This window comes from Sceloporus occidentalis, unplaced genomic scaffold, assembly GCF_023333645.1.
Source record: "Sceloporus occidentalis isolate IW3139 unplaced genomic scaffold, rSceOcc1.0.p SCAF_121, whole genome shotgun sequence".
NCBI lineage: Eukaryota > Metazoa > Chordata > Lepidosauria > Squamata > Phrynosomatidae > Sceloporus > Sceloporus occidentalis.
In genome coordinates, this window is record NW_028317101.1 from 1,482,691 (window position 1) to 1,505,371 (window position 22,681).

At 36.1% G+C, this 22,681-nt stretch overlaps 2 pseudogenes; both read left to right on the forward strand.

The window, feature by feature from the left end:
- Positions 1-5,823, forward strand: part of LOC149282201 (putative cation-transporting ATPase 13A4) — a 77,896-nt pseudogene extending 72,073 nt beyond the window's left edge.
- Positions 5,824-8,972: 3,149 nt separating this feature from the next.
- The window catches only part of LOC149282202 (putative cation-transporting ATPase 13A5), a 72,879-nt pseudogene continuing 59,170 nt past the window's right edge, over positions 8,973-22,681 (forward strand).

Consider the following 22,681-nt stretch of genomic DNA (forward strand, 5'->3'; position numbering starts at 1 on the left):
AAATCAGCTACATTAAATAACTTAATTATGTGAAGAATTCTGCTAAGATGCATTATTAAAAAAAAACACATTTTATGAATAGTCATTTAAAAAGGCAAGCTATTATTGCCATACTAAGCTAAATAAATAAAAAGTAGCTTTATTCAGAGGAGGAGATAAAACAAGAATTAGTATGCATGTATTGTGTATTTATATTGTAGAAGTGTGTGTTCTACCAAAAATATTTTTTTATCAGAATTAGTTTTTTAATTATTAGTTTTTTTTAATATTTCATATTTTTTATAATCATTATATTCTTTATTGCAGTTGCTGGTGAATGGAGCCATCTTTGCTAGAATGTCCCCTGCACAAAAATCCAGTCTAGTAGAGGAATTTCAAAAACTGAAGTAGGTGTAATCTGTCAACCTGTCAATTTGTATGATATTGATGTCATTGAAATTCATTCCATTTGCAGAACAATAACCAGACCTATAACCCTGTGCGAGGGAACAATAATTAAGTCACAGTGTGGATGTGGCCCAGATAAATTCCCAGACTGTATTATAGATTTAAATACTGCTTTAAAAATATGGGCTGGAAATAACTTTTTTCTTTATGTTTATAAAGGCCAAGCAAGACTTGAGACACATACAAAAACAGCCAGGCTTTGTCTAGTAATCATTTTCTGTTCTTTAGAAATTAACACTTTTTAATTTATATTTACCCCTTAGAGTACCAGAATCCTCAGCAAGGCAGTAGCTTACTTTATATACAAATAATGAGAGAGAGATGTACATAAAGAGAACATGGAACAAGAAATTTGTAGAAGTTGAAAAATATCAATAATGGACAATTAAAATATAATTAAAAGTCACTATATTTTATAGATCACCAAAATGTTGTTGTAAAAGCTGTTAATGTTCATTGGTTAACTTCATTTATATTTATGCCAACAGTTATTATGTGTGTATGTGCGGTGATGGTGCCAATGACTGTGGTGTAAGTATATTTGCTTTATTATTTCAATTTCACTCAATAAGTGTAATGCACTATTGTTTGCATATATTTTTCTTTGTACGTGGAAGATTATGAGAATATACCTTTATACATTTTTAGGCTTTGAAAGTCGCCCACGCTGGGATATCTCTCTCCGAACAAGAGGCGTCTGTGGCTTCTCCATTTACATCACGTACTCCAAACATCGGATGTATTCCTCAGTTGATCAAGTAGGTTCATGTGCTTAGTCTTGTTCTTTGTACCAAGGATTGATCTATTGGAAACATGAAACATTTTCTAGGGATCTGCTGTATGTCCATATTGAAAAGCTAAACTCATCAGAAAGCTATGTCATAGGTGGAACATCATGATGAGCTGCAAACTGAAGAAAAGTTTTATTACACAATCATATAAACACATTGATACAATCATATAAACACATCAATCACATGAGGTCAGATAAACATTCACATATACACAATCACCTAACACACAACTATATTCACTTCATATGTACTATATCTTCATCAATGTGCATGTATATGAATATATATATATATATATATATATATATATATAAATATTTTTAAACATAAATATTCTTTATAGAAAAAAGGATGCATGAGCTATAAAGTGTATTTAGGCACAACTTGATTTTAAATATTTCATTATTTTGTAGGTAATATAATATTTTAAATAAATGGTAGATCAATAAACTCTGTTTTGCCCCTAAGACGAGCATAGCATTTGGAAGCATGGAAAGAAATCTTAGCTGACGTTCAAAGTCAATTGGCTACATTAAAACATTACTTACTTAACAGCTTGTAAGCAGTCATCTTGCCAAACCTGTAAAATCCCAGTAATGCTGCCCTCCATGTGTGTCCCTCTTTTTCCATATGGGAGCTTAAGTTTGTGCAAGATAGCCTTGGGAGACGGAGTTGGGCATGGGGATGAGGACAAAATGTATAAAAAATGAACATTAATATTTGTCTTTTTGTCTTACAGAGAAGGTAGAGCTGCTCTTGTCACTTCATTTTGTGTGTTTAAATACATGACACTGTATGCCATGATACAGTTTGTTTGTCTTCTTCTGCTCTACTGGGTAATTATATTTTACGTTATGTTTGTTTGCTTCAAAAATGATATAAAAGAGTTTCACTTATATTGAACATCTTATATCAAATCATGTTTATTGAATTACTCAAAATTTTGACTTTATTTGATCCCACAATACAGTATTTATTTATACTTTGCTCTTTTCCTTGTTTTAGCAAATAAACATCCTGTCCAACTACCAGCTCCTTGTTCAAGATGTGGCTGTCACCATTTTAGTCTGCTTGACAAGTAAGATATAACATCTTTCTATGTTGTCATACCAAAGGTGCCAATCATGGCCTCAGCATAAAACTAGATTTATTGGCTGACAATGGCCAACCCATAATCCAGACCCATGTTCATGGGATTACTGTTTTTGTGCTCAGAAACATCATTTTCTGCTTTTAAAAACAATGCATTTGGGCATATTTTCTTTACCACAATGAAACATATTAACATAAATTGCCTACTAGGAGATCTGGGAACTACTACAATTTCCAAGCAGAAATAAGATAGTAACTTCCTGTTAGGTAATATGGGGCCTGAAATATTTTAGCAAATTGAAATGTCGATCTAATTTTTTGACACTTTTTGTACATTGTAAAATACATAAAGCAGAAGTATAATTCCAGGTTAAAGTACTGGCAGGTAGAATAAACTCTGGATGTGTGATGCCCTCTAGTGACACTTGGAAATTGAACATCTGATGTACTCTTTAGAGTCAGAGGACAATTTTCATACTAAAAATTTCAAGTTAGAACCATATATAATAATACATAACCCTAATATCTTTCCCCATACCAAAAAAGGTAGGTTGGAGGGTACATATTTTTAGGGAAAAGAAAGGACTATTTGAAAATTCTAGAGTATCTTTTGTCATGACATTTAGCTTAACTTTAATGGGCGATGACAGTGAGCAGCTTGTGGGGCTTAAGGACAACGGGTTGTCATTACCCATTAACGGCAATGAATTTTGAGCCCGTACATGCACTGGCTTTGTCACTAACCACTCAGGACTCTAGGTGTTCTAGCACATGGGTTGGGTGATGATTTCTGTAGAGCATTAGCAGACATCCCTATCACCGTATTTTGCAGCTTAATTCTCACATGTCCCTTATGGTCATTACTTAATAAGTTGAAAGCGCTTACGACTGGATGTGGCATAGATTTCTACAGAGACACTTACTATTTTGTTAGAAGGCAAGAGCTGAAACAAATATACATGCATCTACATGTTGCCTATATTTATACATCTGTAACCCTTTAGATCAACCTAATTAATTAATTAAATCTTTTTCTTTTTTTTAGTGAGCTTGAACCATGCCTACCCAAAACTAGCTCCATACAGACCTCCAGCACAACTTATGTCACCACCTCTCTTGCTTTCAGTGGTTCTGCATGTTCTTTTCACAATAGTTATCCAAGTATATGGCTTTGTTGTCATTCAAAAGCAACCTTGGTATTCCACAAATCCACAAACGTAAGATATTCTACTTTATATAATCATAATGAAGGTGAAGGAATATTTCTAAATATTTACTTATAAATAAATAAATATCTATATGTTTTTTTATGAGATATTTTCAATGTAAACATGTAGGCTGAAACTATAATAATAATAATAATAATAATAATAATATATAATACTATATTTACTTAATATCTAAAGACTTACTTCAGCCGCCACTTCACATATATCATATCATTATGGAAATAGATAGGATAATCACTGAAATAGCTTTTCTATTTCCTTTAATTGCATTAGTTAATCTGGCAAGGTCAGTCAAAAAGAAACAATGTCTGTAAATACAAGGCTCTTTACTAAAAGTTCCTAGTGATGCTTAAATATATTTTCTTCCTGTAACACAAGCAAAAGTCACTTTTTTTATGTTTATTAGGCAATATTAAAATACATGCTATTTGCCATTTTGATGTAGTGATAAAAGGCAACATAGGCTCCTGTCTATGCACCCTTGTCATATGGGAGTTCCACTCTGTACCAAAACTAAAAGATAGGCCAATGCATACTTACTGTGACCTGCAGTCTCATAAGCAGGTGGGTAGCTCCTAGGCTTTTCTTTACTAGGGGGAGATAACCCTTTTGGGTAATTGTTCTCTTTGGTGTGCAGCAGCTTTCAATGGGCTGGTTGTATAGGTCAGAGAGTGGAACCTCTGTAGTAGATCTTTATATCTCTTCTACCTTGCATTCTAACGCAGAATTCTGGGATATTATGTCATATCCTATAGCTCTGCTCAAAGGATGAAGACCTCCTTGGTAAGGTAGGCCAAGGTCAGTCCTAGGCCAGCTACCCCCATAAATACATCACTGGTGGTCATTTCAGTATATTAAGTTTATAAATGTTAACTTTAAAATTGAAATTTGTCTAAATGACTATTTAACTTTTTCAGCGCTTGCATGTTTGTTAATGGAAGTTTGGTCCCCAGCTCTGAGATGTTCCAAAACAGTGGTACTAATTCATCATCCACTGGGGCCGCTGCATTTGAATTGAACATCAGCCACAAGAGCTATGAAACAACCACACTGTGGCCCCTGACCACCATTCACTGTATAATAGTTGCATTTGTATTCTCCAAGGGCAAGCCTTTTAGACAACCAATTTACACCAACTGTGAGTATTCCCTCATAGATGCATGCTAAGTTTGTGACCTACATTTTATGTTCTATTCAAGTTATTTCTGTATACATAACTAAAAGAAAGAGTATGCATATTGGGTTAGGCTAAGCCATGCTTTTAAATTACCACTGTTAAAACTATGGTTTTATATCCACTAATTATTCATCAGATACATCCCTCTGTTAAAACTCAATTAGTGGTTTAGAAATGTGGTCATTCAAAAACCACATGTGCCCATTGTTTACACACACTTTATCTCTCTGTCTTGTAGATATCTTCACCATGGTACTGGTGGCCCAGCTTGGCATTTGTATTTTCCTTTTATTTGCTGACATTGAAAACATATACATTGTCATGGAGGTAAGCTTTTGATAGTGATGTTTTATTGATTCTATTACAATCTTATTTTAACAGGACTCCTTACCTTTTGTTTCTGTACGTGAACATTGTACTAATTATGTACTATTTCTATAACTATAACTTAACACTGCATAGTTGTACTTCAATATTGGTTCTGTTTTCTCAGCTTGTCTGTACACCAACCTCTTGGAGAATCACCCTTTTCATCGTTTTGATCATCACGGTTGTTGTTTCGATTTTAGCTGAAGTAAGTCTCCTAAGATAGTTTACCAGTGCAAATGTCTTCTTAAGAGTTTTCTTATCACCCCTTAGTAGAGTAGTTAATCATCTTGCAATGTCCATTTCATTATTTACTACAAGTGGAAGAAAATACAGATGCTTTAGCAATGAATGAAGAGGCTGTTTACGTGGCTGAATTATTAAAATGACCTATTGTCACAGTTTTAAGAGATACATATTTCATTCTGCTGATCTATCTTTCTATGTAACCCTTTTTACCATATTTGTATTTATTATGTTTTACCAACAGGAGCTGATAATTGAGAACAGGAAACTCTGGTTGCTGCTCAAGAAATGTTTCAAATATAAGTCAAATAGTCAGTACAGAAAAATAATCAGAATGGTGGAGAGAGATCCAAACTGGCCTCCTATAAACCGGACATACCGCACAAAGCCACTTAGCCGGCATACAAGTGAAAATAATCAAGCATACAGCAACCCAGCCTATGAACAGGAGTTCAAAAAAGTAGATATTTAAAGAAATGCCGAAGAAAATGACTGTCAAGATTAGAACTGACTGCCAACATTTAGATACACATTGTTTGGGCTTGCATTTCTAACAAATCTATGATGTATAAATCAAGGACTTAACCCTACACACAATATTATCCTGTATTAATTTACTGGTAATATTTTTTTCTTTTTGCAAATATTTGTGTTTCTTTTCTGAAGTGGAAAAATGAACATCATAGATAAACTTGTAATGTATTTTTCATTATATTTATATTTCTGTGCTGTGTAATAAAGACATATTGTAATAGTGAATGGGTCAGCTATCTTATTAAATAAATATAAATGTATATCTTAGATTTTCAGATTAATTCTTAAATAAGTCACAAGTTGAACGGTTTCTCAATATTTTTTTTTTTCAAAATAGTAAGTCGTGAACAACTGATATGCCAAGAGATTGAGATATATCTCAGTTAAAGTGCATCTTTGTTAGATATACACACAATTGAGTTCTAAAGCTTATTCCTATTTTTTTTTAATATATTGAATGTTAAATTATTTCAGTTAAACACAGCATAATACATCTAATGGTGTGATTAGTGTCAGAACACAAAGATGAACGATCAGGGAAATGCCACAGGATAAATAAATCAAAATTCCATCAACAGTATATGTATCTGTATGTGTATAACAGTTAGTGTATGAATGTGTTCAACTTTGTATTTGCATGCATGTGTACCATTCACACATTATGTTCATGTTTGTGTGTGTGTGTCTTCAGTGTGTTTTTGTGGATATTTTGTGGAGGGGTAATTTTCTGTGGATTTTACAGGATGACTGATGGCATAAAACTGGCCCTGGTAGATAGAAGAAGATTAGGGAGTCTGAAAATCAGTAATCCCCCACCCCTGGCTGTAGGAAATAATAAAACCTTCTATGGAGTGGTATGAGGCTGGTCAAATTTCTCAAACAGAGCCAGACAAAATTGTGCTGGTGCACCCTAAGGGGTCATGTAATGTCATGTTACAGAGCTGTGCCCATGTGACAAATAAGAAAAGTAAATGTATGTGTTAGAGAGGGACTCTGTATGTACAGGGCCGGACTGGGAATGAAAAGCAGCCCTGGACATTTTTGGACACCAGCCCCATGTATTGTATTGCGTGGTCGAGCTCTTGTGCCCTCATGCCACACCCCTTACACATGCCTATCCGAGCCACACTATTTACCAACCAAATAGCTATAAATCCTTCATTTAGGAACCAAAAGTGTTAAAAGCCCAAATAAGTACCTGGGATAAAGATGACATCAGAGCTCGGCAGATGTATGAGATAGAATCTTATGTGAAGGGATTGGGAGTAATCAGCACACCAAAAAAGTAATCATACACAGCAATGTCTGAAGCCACAATTTAGTGGCACTAATCCTTTTTAATAAAATATGCAGATTGAAATAGAGTAAATAACACAAAACCTTTACTTTTCCCTCTAACTGATTTCTCTGAAGGGACTACAAATTCAGGAGGGGGGTTTTATCTCTGGATTAGTAAAAAATAAATAGTTAAATTTATTCCTACAGAAAGTTAAGTGCCAGGAAATGGATAACGAAATACGCACCAGGACAGGCTGTGCCACACCGACACCCAGGCACACAAAAACCAGGACAGGCCCTGCCACACCAACACACAAACACACACACCAGGATAGGCTCTGCCACACCGACACCCAAACACACACACACTAGGACAGGCTCTGCCACACTGACACCCAAACACACACACCAGGACATGCTCTGCCACGCCGACACCCAGACACACACACACCAGGACAGGCTCTGCAACACCGACACCCAAACACACACACCAGGATAGGCTCTTCCACACCGACACCCAAACACATACACCAGGACAGGCTCTGTTACAGCGACACCCAGACATCCAGACACCAGGACAGGCTCTGCCACACCGACACCCAGACACACACACCAGGACAGGCTCTGCCACACCGACACCCAAAAACACACACCAGATCAGGCTCTGCCACACTGAAGCATAAAAAATTTATTTTCTACACTCGTTTGTCATTAACTGCCCCTTTTGTATTTTTGCCCCTTGTGTATTTGTTCCCAGTGCCAAAAATGTATTAGCCCTTCTCCATTAAGATGACATATTTTGTTAAAGAAACTTATAACTATTATGTGTTATCTTATTTAGACTCTGAATACAAGACAAATCAGAATACAGTTATGATGGTGACTTTGCATCTGAATACTTTCCATCATGTTAAAGTAGACACCAAGTGGTGTTCTTCAGTTGTATGCCCCTGAGAGCCCTAGTAAAGAAGATTGCATATTAAAGTACCCTATGAGTATGATTTTGTGCATTCTTTAAAAAACAAAATTTGATCACAAAGCAAATCAAAATGTTATTGAGGTTTCTTCATTTTAATGATATTGCAGTGGATCCACCCAGACACCATACGCAACATGACAAGCTGCATAAAGTAAGTCACTTGATGGCTTTTATACCTTTACTGAGAATCTCACTACTGAGGAAAGTGTTATTGTACATTTCTTTATATAGCGCCAACAGATTCCATTCCACTGTTAAGATACAAGACACTGAAAATAATTAAGACAATTCAAAATGCCATGAATAATACATGAACAAACATACTGGGGCCCTTGAAAAATGTATTTATTTAGTTATTGAGAAGGAAATGATGCAGTAGAGAAAGATTACCGGGGTGAAGATGTCAACCACTCACTAGAAACCCACTTACCATGAGGAGCATACAACCTCCCCTCCTAACACCCTCAATCAGCATACCAAAAAAACACATCTGCCATGCCTAACAGCAAGATCGATACAAAATTTCCCCTCGCTAAATGAATAAATCACTTTGTGGTTTATAAATCAGTGAGAACAAATAAATAGATATTTGTTGTCGGATCTTAAAACTGACATGCCAAATTATGATAAAGTTTTTTTTCCTGTAAAATTATGCAAGCATATACAGTCAGTATTTATCTACAACCATGCGTAATCATTCTTAATTGTTCTCTGGAAGGTGTGTTATATGAGAAGCAGTAACACAACATTTAAAAACACCTAGGCAAATGTAGCAATAGCGACTCTTAAAACCTATTGAGAAGAATTCTGAGCAAAAAGTACAAAATCCGATGGGGAACTCTACTAAAGATGGCTTCAGAGCACTTCTTAACGAAAGAGAGGATAATGAGATGGTAATGTATTCTAAAAATGTTTGCATTTAATTAATTTATAGTTAACAACTTTGACATTCTCTAGAGTTACTAAGGAAGTAGATACAATGTTGGAGTAGACATAGATATATATCACATCAGGGAACATTAATCAGAAATAGCATGGAAATGATCTATATATTGAATTAGTATTATTATTATTAACATTATTGTTGTTAATTGATTTATATAGCACCCTCATACCTCTCACCGCTGTACAATGGGTTAACAGGATATAACAAGCAGTGCATCACATAACAATCTGAATCAAAATGTCAGGAGGACTCTGATCAAGCAAACAAAATCTAGGAGTGTCAAAATAATCAAGTCATCTTAGAGACATTTGCAGTAATATGTTTTCATAAACATAAACTTAGAACACAGTATTTCCACTAACTTTCTCTTGCAAATGATCTGAATGAGAATGAGTGTTCTTTATCTATATAAGTAGTTGGTTGGTTTAGAACTCTTTAAACATATATGTCTCTTATGGGGCTACCATCACTTTCTATTGATCTGTGTATTTTCTCGACACTCTCCACAATCTGAATTCTAGAAGCTTTGTGAACGGATGAAAGCCTCAACGAAACATGCAGAATCCCGCATTCTTTTCATAGGTGTAAAGTATTTCTGCTTTTTTTGGATCCCTACAACTCAAATCATGTGGTTTCTTTAACATGTACAACTTGTTGTAGCAAAAGTTCACAACATTTAAGTCTTGTAGCTTTTATCATTGTGCTGATAGCAATATGACAGCACTTTCGGTAAAATCTTTTCCCCCGATTGGAGGATTGGGGATAAAACATCGCCATTTTGGCAGAAGTTCCCGCTGTGTTATGTCCGATGCAGACAAAGATAGAAGATTGAAGAGAGAATAGAAGTAAGATAGAAGGTAAAGAAGATGCAGAAGCAGAAGTGGTCAGCAGTAGCGGGAAAATTAGAGTGTGAGAGATTCAGTAAGAGCGTGAGAGTGAATGCGGGCAACAAGTTTTGTTCTCAAATTCAAAATGCCACAAATCAAATGGGCAGGGAACGTAATTTATTGCCCAAAAACAAACAAATGGGCCATAAACAAACTGAATAATGTGTCCAAATGGTTTTTGGCCCATTTACACATGTCTAGTATTCATATTTACATATTACTGGCCCAAAAGGTGATAGTTTACAAAAAAACAAAGTGAGCTTTTCCTTCTACTGCCCTTTCAGTACTTTATATTTTATGTTACAAACAACCCATATTTTCCCAAATACTATTGTGTACACTTGAAGGGGATGCTGTTGTGAGGGACATGCCTCCATAAATGTCAATTCCTGAAATATCAAAGAGGTCTATTAACTAAACGGAAAGTTGTAAAAAGAGCTTGCAGGGGACTTCTTTTTGTTCCAACCCCCTCACTTCACTATTCATTATGAAGGGCCAATACTGGCATGTGTCTCCAGCAAGAAGGTGGCATAATGCTTACTTCAATGGGTGATACTTCCGTAACTACAGGGGTCGGAGCAGTCTAAGGTCGGGAGGGTCCTTTCTGAACTATTTTGAAACGGCGCGGGGAGACAGATGCGTATCGGGGGTCATATGATGTCACGTGACCCTTCCGTGAAACTGAGGCTGCATGCACAGTGTGCGTGAGAAGCCGGATAGCAAACTGCAGGAGTACTTGTTTGTGTGTGATAATGGATCTGTACGTGTGTGTGTGTGTGTGTGAGCATGCATGTGTACTTGTGTGTGTGAGCATGCATGTGTACTTGTGTGTGTGTGAGAGAGCATGGATGTGTACTTTGTGTGTGTGATCATGGATGTGAACTTGTGTGTGTGTGTGATCATGGATGTGTACATGTGTGTGTGTGAGCATGCATGTGTACTGTGTGTGTGAACATGCATGTGTACTTTGTGTGTGTGTCTCGCTGCTCTGCCGCGGTGCGCACTGCTTCACTGCTGTGCGTCGGAGTATGACTACATATTCTGGCGCTCAGCATGAAAACCCGGCACCGTGACTGGGCTAGAGGCCTCACAGAGGAGACTGAGGGGCGCCAAGCGTTTGCTGAAAACTGATTCATGAGCGACCGCTTGGCGCCTCACTGCTCTCGTGACCCTCCCGGGCCCTCGGTCCATGCCCAAGAGCCCAATGGGTCAGTCCTCCCCTGCTTGTGTGTGAGCATGGATGTGTTCTTGTATGTGTGTTTGTGAGCATGGATGTATGCTTGTGTGTGTGTGTGCGAGCATGGATGTGTAATTGTGTGAGCATGGATGTGTACTTGTGTGTATGTGAGCATGGATGTGTAATTGTTTAAGTGGGGTGAGATGGAATGTGTGTTATGAGTAAGTGCATTTAATTTGTGTGTTTACATATGTTACTATAGCAGCCCACCCCAAATATCAGACAGAATCAATATTGTGGTGAGAACAGAACTGAGTTTACTTGGAACAGCACAGCTATTTATACACACAACATAATTAGATCAGGACTATAATCCCATCACTACCAGACAGCCCAGCACCTCCATACAGGTCTATGGCCAGCAATGCCCACCCGATAAAGAGTCACTATTACTGGGTGATCCCGAGGGAGTGGTGTCAATCCTGGGGCACCGATGAAGAGCTCAGGGTCCGAGAATGTTATGTTCCAAAAAGTTCTAAGAATAGGTAATAAAACTAGGTTTCTCCGTAACAACATCCGAATTGGACCCACCACGAGCCCAGTATAATCCCAAAAGAGCGATGTGGTAGGGCAATATACATGAGTAGCGATTCAGTTCCAAATGTCGATGGGCATCACTGAGGTTCCTAGCCACCGCACAGTTCCTCTAATGAGCATAGGATGACTTAGACATAAGAGGGGATTGGGCAGACAGGTAAAGAGTTTCTCCATGAATCCGTCATGCCTCTCCTCCCAAACTCAATGGTTTTTGGAGTGAGATTTCTGTATGTATTTAATATTATATAGAAAAAAATAAAATAAAAAATGTTTTAAATTATAATATAATACTAATTCTGAGCTCTGTGTCACATGTCAGCTTATCATATTTCATAATATATTTAAATCTACCAAATTTACAGGCCATTAATGACATACCCACCTACTTAGGTGACACCTCACCCTCTCATTGTCAAGCTTTTCTGGGAAACAATTGGAATTGCGTAAGCTGCACTTTCAAAACCAGTTGAACCAGTAATAACTGGGAAATCACATTTAATATGGGTTTGATAAGTAACAGATTTGGGGTTAAATAAGGTTTATTTCAAGTGCAATAGAAGGTTTGCCTTCTTTTTCTATTGACTGACTACTAGTTAAGAAGGCTTTTTTTCATTCTTTTTTTTTGCCATTTGTACTAATGTAGTATGTCAACACAAAGCAAGGTATAACACACCAGAGAACATATTCTTAAGACAGAAAACCCTGAAAGAGCAGGTGTTTCTCTCCTGTGCATTTTACAAATATCTATTTTTATTGGGGTTTTTTTGTTTGCTATAATGTACCTAGAGACTATCTTTTGGAAACTTCAGATTAAAACAAAGTGGAACTTCAAATATTCTAGCGGCTGAAATTATTAAAAATATACAGGTATCTTATATTATGAAACTAATAACTTTATTGCATTGCACAATGAGACATAACTGAAACTTTACAAAAATGAAACATTTGGAATCTTCTCGAATCATGTTGACCCATATCATACTATGACAGACGTAGTCATCAAGGGCAATTACATGCTATTTCAGCAGTACAGCCAGCCATAAGTACATAGCAGGCTATCATAGATACAAACCAGCGAATGATCCACGTGTAAAGATCTAGTTAAATCTTACAGTGTTTACGGCTTTCTGACATCTATGCCTACTATATAATAATAGGAAACATTTTTACAAGGTTCTGACGAAGCAGTCTGGTAATTGATCGTTTTTGTTTTACAGGAGATATTTGGATACAAAACAATTCCATGGCGCACAGCACTTTGCATTATAGGATATATATTTTCATTAGGATTACTATGGCTACTGTTCTATTGGAAACCGGAATGGGAAGTCTGGGCTCGCTGTGACCCTTGCATGTTACAGGAGGCCAACGTTATATTGCTTCAAACAACGGTAGGTACTGTCATTCATCACTGCATCCACTATTACACATACAGATGTATAGAGGTCCATATTTACAAAGTATCACCGTTAAATCAGTAATTACATTATCTAAATTAAATTATATTAACCATATAAATTAAAGTATAATTTATAATGATTCGTGTGTTTTTTATAGCGGTAGCTTACATTTTACTTGATTAAAATCAATGAATAATAAAATATGCACCAGCTATGAACGGGTTATGTTTTAAAACTTTTCTTACCATTTTTTTTTGTTAACTTAAAAATTAAAAATGTTATGGCTCAGTGAATTCGAGAATCTAGAAACTAGATCCTTTAGCCACATTTTGACATGATTACTTAATTTTGTTTCTCCTCTGACAGGATGAATTTAAACAGTACAGCAAAAAGCATGTCACATGGATGCACCTTTCTGAGCTGAAATCATTGATTGGCACATCTGACCAACCCATTCCTGGAGACAGACATTCCATCATAAACAAAGCAATTGTGACACCTGCGTTAAAAGTATTATTATTTTTTTTGAATTTTGTCTTTCGTAATTTGTTATAAACCATGTCACATGCCACAGCATAAAGTGCTATCACCGAGGAAATGTAAGAATATTTTCTTGTTACCATGGTGATAAGTCCACCTTTTTTAACTTAATCAATTTGCGTCCATAACCCCAAATGTGGGCGTTTAGACATTAAATACGAGGTACAGTTTAATTCTATAATGCAAACAAGTAATAATATGTTTAAGTAGTTATGTATTTTGGTTGGGGCTGGCCTGGACCTATCCCAAGACAGTGCCCCAGTCATCCCTATGACCGACCTCTACAACCACCATCCTCTCTGCAGAGCACCAGGTTATGACATCATATCCACTTCAGATAGATACATGGTGCCAGGTTAGGATAGTACCAAGTGGGATAGTTGATCTCCTCAACCAGCCCTTAGAGCAGAAGAATCAGAGAGCCTGGTCACCTAATAGCATGGTCCGCACTCACTTTTGTGGCAGAGGGGCTGCTATCCTAGTGGGCCTAGGCCAGCGTATGCCACTGTGTTTAATTATATCATACTTAATTCATTGTCTATTTTTCATCATAGACAAATGATTTCCCTCTGATTCACCTAATAGCATGCAATCATTGGCACAATGTCCAGTAAAAGGTGAACGCATAAAGGTATATACTAACTTTAGTGTTATATGTTGCACAAAAGCCTCTCTTTCCAATTAAGTGAAGGCATTTTTAATTAATATTCAAAGTGGTAATGCCACCTGAGAAAATCATCCCTGCCAGAGGCACAAGCCAAAAAAACAAACTGGACCTTGAATGAACTGGAATGTACATGTTTAAATAATTAGGAGAAGATCCTTAAACTGGAGGTCACCCAGCATACTACACAATGCCTCAGTGTTTTATAACATGAATTGTGTAATTGTATGGGAACTCCCATTGTTTGCTACAGATAAATTTAGTAAAGCCATGTGCTCAGGAGTAGAGGAAACCACGCACTTAAAAAATTGGCATAAATGTCTGAACATTTGATTAATTGTTCAGTATTTACAAGTGTCATAAATTTGTATTGTGACACTTGTTTTTACTTTTTTCTTTTTTTATTGATTCTCCCATGAATTAATGATATTGGTAATTGGGTGTATTCACTAAATTGGAATGTTTAGCATTTCAACTCAAGAACTTTCATCTATGTGAGATAGCCCTGCATAAACTATAGGTAAATTAATAAGATTATTTTCTCTGGCACCTGTTATTTTAGCACTTTATGCAGGGACAGTTAAGCCCTTCTTGCAGGGGAAGCTCACTAGAGCTGGTCCTTTATTATATTGCAAATCATGGAGTTGAAATCTTCAACTATCAGTTCAGTAAATACAGTCAATGTCACTCATTTAACTTTCCAAAACTGGAGGAACTTACATGAAATGCATGACATGGCAATTTAAATCATGATATGGCAATTTAAATCATTGGTACGCCAAATTATGGAATAATGTAATTTTCATTGGTGGTCCTGTCAAACATCCTAAAAAAGTTTCTGCTATAAGCCAAAGAAAGAGACTATGAAGGATATGAATATATGATACTACAACATTACAGCTATTTTTACAATCTCTAACATGTTATGTAGTTTAAAGGTCTGTGCCGATTTACTGTTTGCATATGCTACCTTTTAAATACCATACTCTATAATTAATAACAGGTTGTAACCCGCCATGGATTTCATTATGCCAAGAAATACAGGGAATGTGGCTAACTCTCCTCATTAACAAATGAAATAGAATGAAATATGCATACTGATCAACAGTCTTCAAACATATAATTTCATATGATGTACCATACATTAGGTTCTGTGTTGATTTATTTTTTCAGGTTAAATGTGTTTGGGTACAGAAGATCAAGTATATTTGGTTGATTTCAGAAAAGAAGTTCCAGAAAGTTGGGTATGTTTTTTTTGCTTTTTTTTCTAGCTACAAAACCAATATATGATGGTAACACAGAGATGATGTTTCTTTAAGAAGTCAATATATTAAAGGTGTGGTTTCGTATTACCAAACTTAATTATATGCTCTAGAACTTTCCCAATCCTTTTCCTTAGGCTATTTAATCATATAAACCAACATACAAACTGATGAAAACATTTTCTTTTCATATAGTAACACAGTTTCTTAACTAAACACTCAGGGTTGGCCTTAGAACCAATAGATTTTTCTAGTGTCCCAGGGAGAGTTATGATTGCAGCGCATGAGAAAAAACGGCATTGCAGCATCCCCTGCCATCTCAGTGCCACATAGTTTTTCTCTATGGTACTTTTTTTGTGTCTTTTTAAAATTCCAATAGGGTTATTTTATATCCAGGCCTTTTTTTCTCTTTCTTACTTTAATTAAGATCCCAAATTCCTGTGATCTTATAATCAAGCAAATATTGGTAGCAAATTAAATATTTGACTGCCTATAACATTTAGTTTGTTGCCCTCATAAAGATATTGGCAGTATAATTTTATATATTTTGAATTTTTTATGTATTAACAATAAAGATAAAATAACTTTTCACCTTGCTGATTCCTACTTGTTGTAAGCAACAGTATCTGGGCTAATTTTAATGCCAGATACAGATCTGTCACAAATAATTAACTGGCAGTCCTCCCTTAGATTGCAATGACTGCATTTTATAAATATTCCTAAAAATGTCTTGGTCCTCAAAAAAAACTGGTAGTGTATTATCCTGAAGGCATATGAGTGTAAGATAGATTTATTGGTCTATTACTTTATTGTTACAGAGCCCTGGAGGATGAATACTCATGCTCTGAATTACACTCTAGGTTTGGATCTGGGCTTAGTCGAGAAGAGCAAAAGCTAAGGTACCGTTTATTGTTCGTGTGAAAACTATATTTGGAAACTTGTGTCATACTTTTTATGAAGACCAATCAGAAGCATTGAATGCAAAAGCTCAGATTTTTTAATGAATTATTAAATGCATTAAGTCCTGTGGCATTTTCAGGCAAGAATAAGGTTATGCAAGAAGCTTTTGTGTAGGATGTAGGATATAGTTTAATCTAGCAATTTATTTATCTTTGGAGGTGCCCTAAGCCTAACCCAATGCAGTTTTCCCACATATAAAAGATCAAATCCTAAAACAAGTGTCTTCTGAAAGGATTTGAAAAGGCAAATACAATCTTGAGTGATTATACATAATTGTATACTTACTTGTATTTGTCCTCTGGTAATCCTTACCCTCCCTTCTATATGGCATTTCTTTCTGAATAGTGTTAATAATGTATTTAAAAGAATGCTACAAACAAATAAACCATTATATTAACTTGCCGGATTACACCTAAGATTAATTTGGCATTATTGTAGTGCTTCAATTTACTTAAAGCAAACCAAAAAAAAACATTGGGTATTATTTGTCTTTTTTTTTACAACACACAAAGGTTGTATTGTAATAATGGACATAAATCTGATTATTCATAATATTTTCTTTAGGAGATTTGTTTGCGGGCCAAATGCCATTGAGGTTGAAGTTGTGCCAGTGTGGAAATTGCTTTTTAAGGAGGTATACACAATTTAAATGTATTTATGTAATTATGTATACATTTACCTAAAATATATATCATTGTATGAATCAATAAATAATAATACCTGGCTCTTTGTGTTGATGCAATTTTATAAGTGAGCCAAATATGTGACTTTCCATGAATGCTGTTAGAACCATATCATTACCATGTAATTTGTTGTTAACCAATTTTTGTATGAACAATTGTGCCTATTATGTAATGACAGCCAAAGTTAGCTAACCATTAAATAATAAAAATAAATGTGCCATCGATTTTCTTTGAATAAGATCCTTACAATCAGTATCTCTGTGTTAGGCATTAGACACAAAGCATGCACGAATGATTAGTTAAGTTTCAGAAAATCTGTTCAAGTACCAACCAAAAGCCAGTGCAATAACTATCTAAGGTAGAAAAAAGTTTGATAAGTATATTTTTTTCTTGATTTTATTTTACAGATTTTAAATCCGTTCTACATATTTCAAGTTGCAAGTCTTAGCTTATGGATGGCAGAAGGCTACATTGAATACTCTATAATAATTATCATTATAACCCTAATTTCTATCATCTTGACTGTCTATGATCTCAGACAGGTATTTTGTGCCTTTAATTCCTAACTTTAAAAACACAATAGTATTGTATGAATGGAATCAATGCAAAACATCTGATTTAACTTTGTTAAGGTAAACAGATAATTTGCAAGGTTAGCATTTTGTTTATGTTATGTATATGTATATAACTTTGCATCAGTTTGGCATTTTCAGCCATGACACAGACTGGGGTGTACTGGATTTACCAAATCCCTTCTCCTTGCATGTGATATACGTACTACCAGCCAGCTCCAGCGCTAGTGCCGGGAACACTGCAGATGGGGTTCTATTGAGTGCTCAGAAAGCCCTCCTACTGATTTCAATGAGAGTGTTTTCCTGCAAGTGATTGGCTGCTTCAAGCAACCAATCAGTAGCAAGAATCATTGGACCACAGAGGAGGTGGGGAGCTGCAGCTTCTACTATGTGATTTCTTAAAGGAATGCATAGTACTTTAATATGATTTATTCTTTAGTAGGGCTGTCAAGCACAATAAACGTTTCCTTTAATGTATGTGACGTGGTTACAGTGTAGTTGTCCTGTCGTTCCAAACAAGGACATTTGAGATTGGGGTTTATTCACTAGGTGAAATTAAATTTAAAAAAAATCCCACAACATTATTTATGCAATATGAAAAGCATATTGCAAAGAGAAATGCAACATGGCTGGTTCTTCAGAATGCAATTTACTATACCATAACTCACCTATAAACTCTCTGAAATTGTGTCTCTTCTGCAGCAATCTGTGAAACTGAATAAACTAGTTGAATCCAATAACAGCACAATAGTAACTGTGCGCATGAATGATGGGGGTAAGTCAATTTATAATTCTATTCAACCAGCACTGAACTGGTAATTGGGTGAGGTGTCAGTGGGCGTTTCTGCATCAGTCAGCGTACCCGCTGACTTCGCAGGAAGCACCCCCATTTAAATGGGAAATGAGCGGGGAGTGGGGCATGTCAGGACGTTTACCTGTTGATGCTGCAACCAAAAATACTGGGCCTCCGCTCTTCTGGGCGATCGGGGACTCAGAGTTTGGCAGTGCATCAACTAACTGGATGTAAGACAGTGTGTGTAGCTGGAATATAACAAACAATTAAATGTCTCACTACAGATATTTTTTTATGAACAAAATGCCGACAACACACAAAATATGTGTAAATATTTCAAAAACAAATGTAATGCAATAATAAATAACAATAACAGAACTACATAAACTCAAACTCAAATTATAACCACCCAGACTAGATGTATTTCCCACCCTGAAGGAATCCACAACCTGGAGCGGACAGAGTCAAAAGTCCCATAGGGAAATGGTGGTCCTACACAGTGGTCCTAAAAATAATAAAATTAATAAATAAAAACTGATAAAGTTATCTAATTGATGTGATTGTGATATCACTGGAATAATAATAATGTGCATCGATAACAGAGCATCGATAAAATAATCAAAATATTTGTAGAAAATTATAATTAAAAACAGTGCAATACGATAAAATAATCAAAATATTTGTAGAAAATTTATAATTAAAAACCGGTCCAATGATGGGAGGTTGGCTTCTCCTATGAAGCTTCATAAAGCTTTGAGCTAGTACCTAAGAATTCTAGACGTCTCAGAGGGTTACATATCTAATTATTTATTTTGTGTCTACATATTATTAGCACATGAAGAGGTGGAATCCCGACACTTGGTCCCTGGAGATGTAATTGTTCTCACAGGAAAAAGGTTATTTCTTCCTTGTGACTGTATTCTTCTAAGAGGAAGCTGCATTGTGAATGAAGGGACACTCACAGGTAAAACAATGAAAGACAAACTATTTAAATCAATATTAACCTGAGTTCCATGAGTTCAGACTGGTGAACAACTGAAAATACATGAAGCAAAAAGTAAGTGGAGAATAAGGCAACAGATGTGGAGTCACAGTGGTAGTCTATTTCCCATTGGCTTTGCATGGCAATAAAAGAAGGTCGGGAAACAATCTGCAGTAATACAGAAAAAAACCTGAGGTTTTTGGCCTTAACTAGGCCCAGACCCAAGCATTACCTAGTAACTAAAGAAGAGGCATTAGGTGTACAGGGACAGAATGTATACTATGCTTGGATCCTCTTTATGCTCGTATTATCAAACTGTGTAGTCTTCTTTTGTTTCCCTATGTTATATGTCATGTTTTGTAGGCGAGAGTATCCCAGTTACAAAATCTCCTCTTGACAATATACCAAACTCCATTCCTTGGAAAATACAGAGTGGGGAGGATTTCAAGAGACACGTGCTTTTCTGTGGGACTGAAGTCATCCAGTCATCATCGTCTAGCTCTTCTCCTGTAATAGCTGTGGTGAAACAGACAGGTGTGTCTTCAATTTGTTCAGAAAATCAAGTTTTCTTTTATCTTTTATTGTGAAATATGAAAGTGTATGCGACAGGCAGGCAAACGGAAGCAGTGTTACACAATTTGTAGTCAGTTTGTATATTGAATAGCGTGATAGCATATTTAGTTCGTTATGTGCATTTCACTTGCAATCTCCATTGTATTACTAATGGATAGCCATTATACACTGAATATTGAAAATACTGGGAAGAAGATTAATCTTATAACTATTAATTTTTTAGGTTTCAACACAGCTAAAGGAGAAATGGTAAGGTCAATCCTGTATCCGAAACCCATGAACTTCAAGCTATATCGGGATGCTACCAGGTTTCTTATGTGCCTTGTTTTAATAGCATTCATCGGTTTCATCTATTCCGTGGTCTTGTTTACAGTTAAAGGGGTATGTGATCTTTTGTGGATCTGTCACTTTTCCCAAGTGTGTGTGGCAATCTACCTTTAGCACTCTCTTAGCTGTGCTGTTCTGCACTGTCGTGTTATCAGCAGGTCAGATTTCTTTCTGATCTCCAAACCCTGCAGCCTGGGATTGTAAGCAAGTTGCACCAGCAAATTGGGAGCATATATGAGGGCAGAAGCCACAAAGGACTCTAGGTCCTAAATACCATCCCTTCGCAACTCTCCTATACACTTTGTCACAATAGATACTGTACATACCTGTATATAATACTGTATTCAGTTTCTACATCTGAACCCATTGTAGTTTGAAATCTTAATGGTCCAACAGAGAAAGAAGGCCCTATATGGTTCATATACTGTAGATCCATAAACACCAACTGTACTTATTAACGCATTGCTTTCTGTTTCAGGCAACAGTTCGAGATGTGATTGTAAAATCATTAATTTGTGTCACAGTTGCCATTCCCCCTGTACTACCTGCTGCTGTTGCCACGGCTATTATGTATGCCCAAAAGAGACTCAAGAAAAAAAAGATATTTTGTCTAAGCCCGCAAAGAATTAATGTTTGTGGAAGAATAAACTTGGTCTGTTTTGATAAAGTAAGTTTTGACGTTATGTTTCAATAGTAATCAATATAGACAAAATTTATACTACATGAACCGCTTAATACCAGGTTCATCAATTTACTAAACTTGGCTTTCCATCTAGACCGGTACATTAACGGAAGATGGGCTTGACCTGTGGGGTGTAGTTCCTTGCACTGGAAACAGGTATTTTATCACTTTCACATCAGTTTATTCAGTGTCTTAATATTGGGCATGTTAATTGAAGCTCAACTGTGATGTACTTGAAATCATTTGTAAAAATGAAGATGTTAGTGATGATGTCTTATTGCGTACAAAATTGTGAAACTACCTATGCGAGCAGGAACAAAAGCAAACTGAATCAGCTCCAAGCATGATCGGCTACCGTATACCTATTAATAAAATCAATATATCGGCAGCTCAATGAACAGAATATGACATCATGTAACACTTAATTTCCTGGAGCTTTGGTTCCATGCCAAGCCCTTCTCAGATGCAATCGGTAGTGTACTCCCAGCAGCTGTTAGAAACAGCTACAATATAACAATAAAGGTGAGCTAAGGGAATATGGGAGGAAGGGGGTTAACAGGTAACGTTGTAAGCAACATAAGCAACCATACAGCAGCTTATGATGCAATTCATGTTTCTAATTTATAGCATAGTAATATTTTAACTTGCCAAGAATCATAATAACTGCACACCTATCTCTAAATACAGTTTCCTTTTTCAGCTTTCAGAATGTTCACATGTTCACAAAGGGGAACAGTTTGCCCTGGAGCCCACTTCTTGGGGCGATGGCCTGCTGCCATTCATTGATAATTTTGGATGGGAAGATTCAAGGTGACCCTTTGGATTTGAAGATGTTTGAAGGAACAGATTGGGTAATACTGCCAGCTGGTGGAAGGGGAATATATAGCATTCCTTCCTACATATGACCTAAGCAATCCAGGACTCATAGTGTAGCTGTTGTTGAAGATTTAAACAGTTCCACTGAATATTTATTGTTAGGTTAGCTTATTGTTAGGGATAATTACTAAAGCTAACGTATAATGTACCAACACTGTCTACACCATTATATAGTAGTAGATATGACATAACAATCCAGCATTTTGTTAGGGTGCTTGATTGTGAAAGTTTATATTCTAGAGTTAGTGCTAGTTCATATGAGTTATAGTTGGGATGTCACTGTGACCTCATTTCAGAGGTGTTCAAAGTTTCAAACTATACATTTAAAGAGTCTATGGAAGCAAATGCTATTGTAGTATCAGAATGCAAGCGGTAGACATTTTGAACATAAGATAAGGACCAGGATTAAAAAGGTTTGAAGGCTCCTTAGAGCATGAATAATGGTCACACTAGATGGGCCAAATACCTATTTATGTGACATTAAATTGGGGAAGAAATAAAATTTCAGAGGAGAAACAATACTTTGTGAGTTGAGGGCAATGTACCAGGGCCTATCCATATTTATTGAATTCCACTGCTGCTGGGGTATAGATGCAATGTATTTCAGCTTGGCAATTT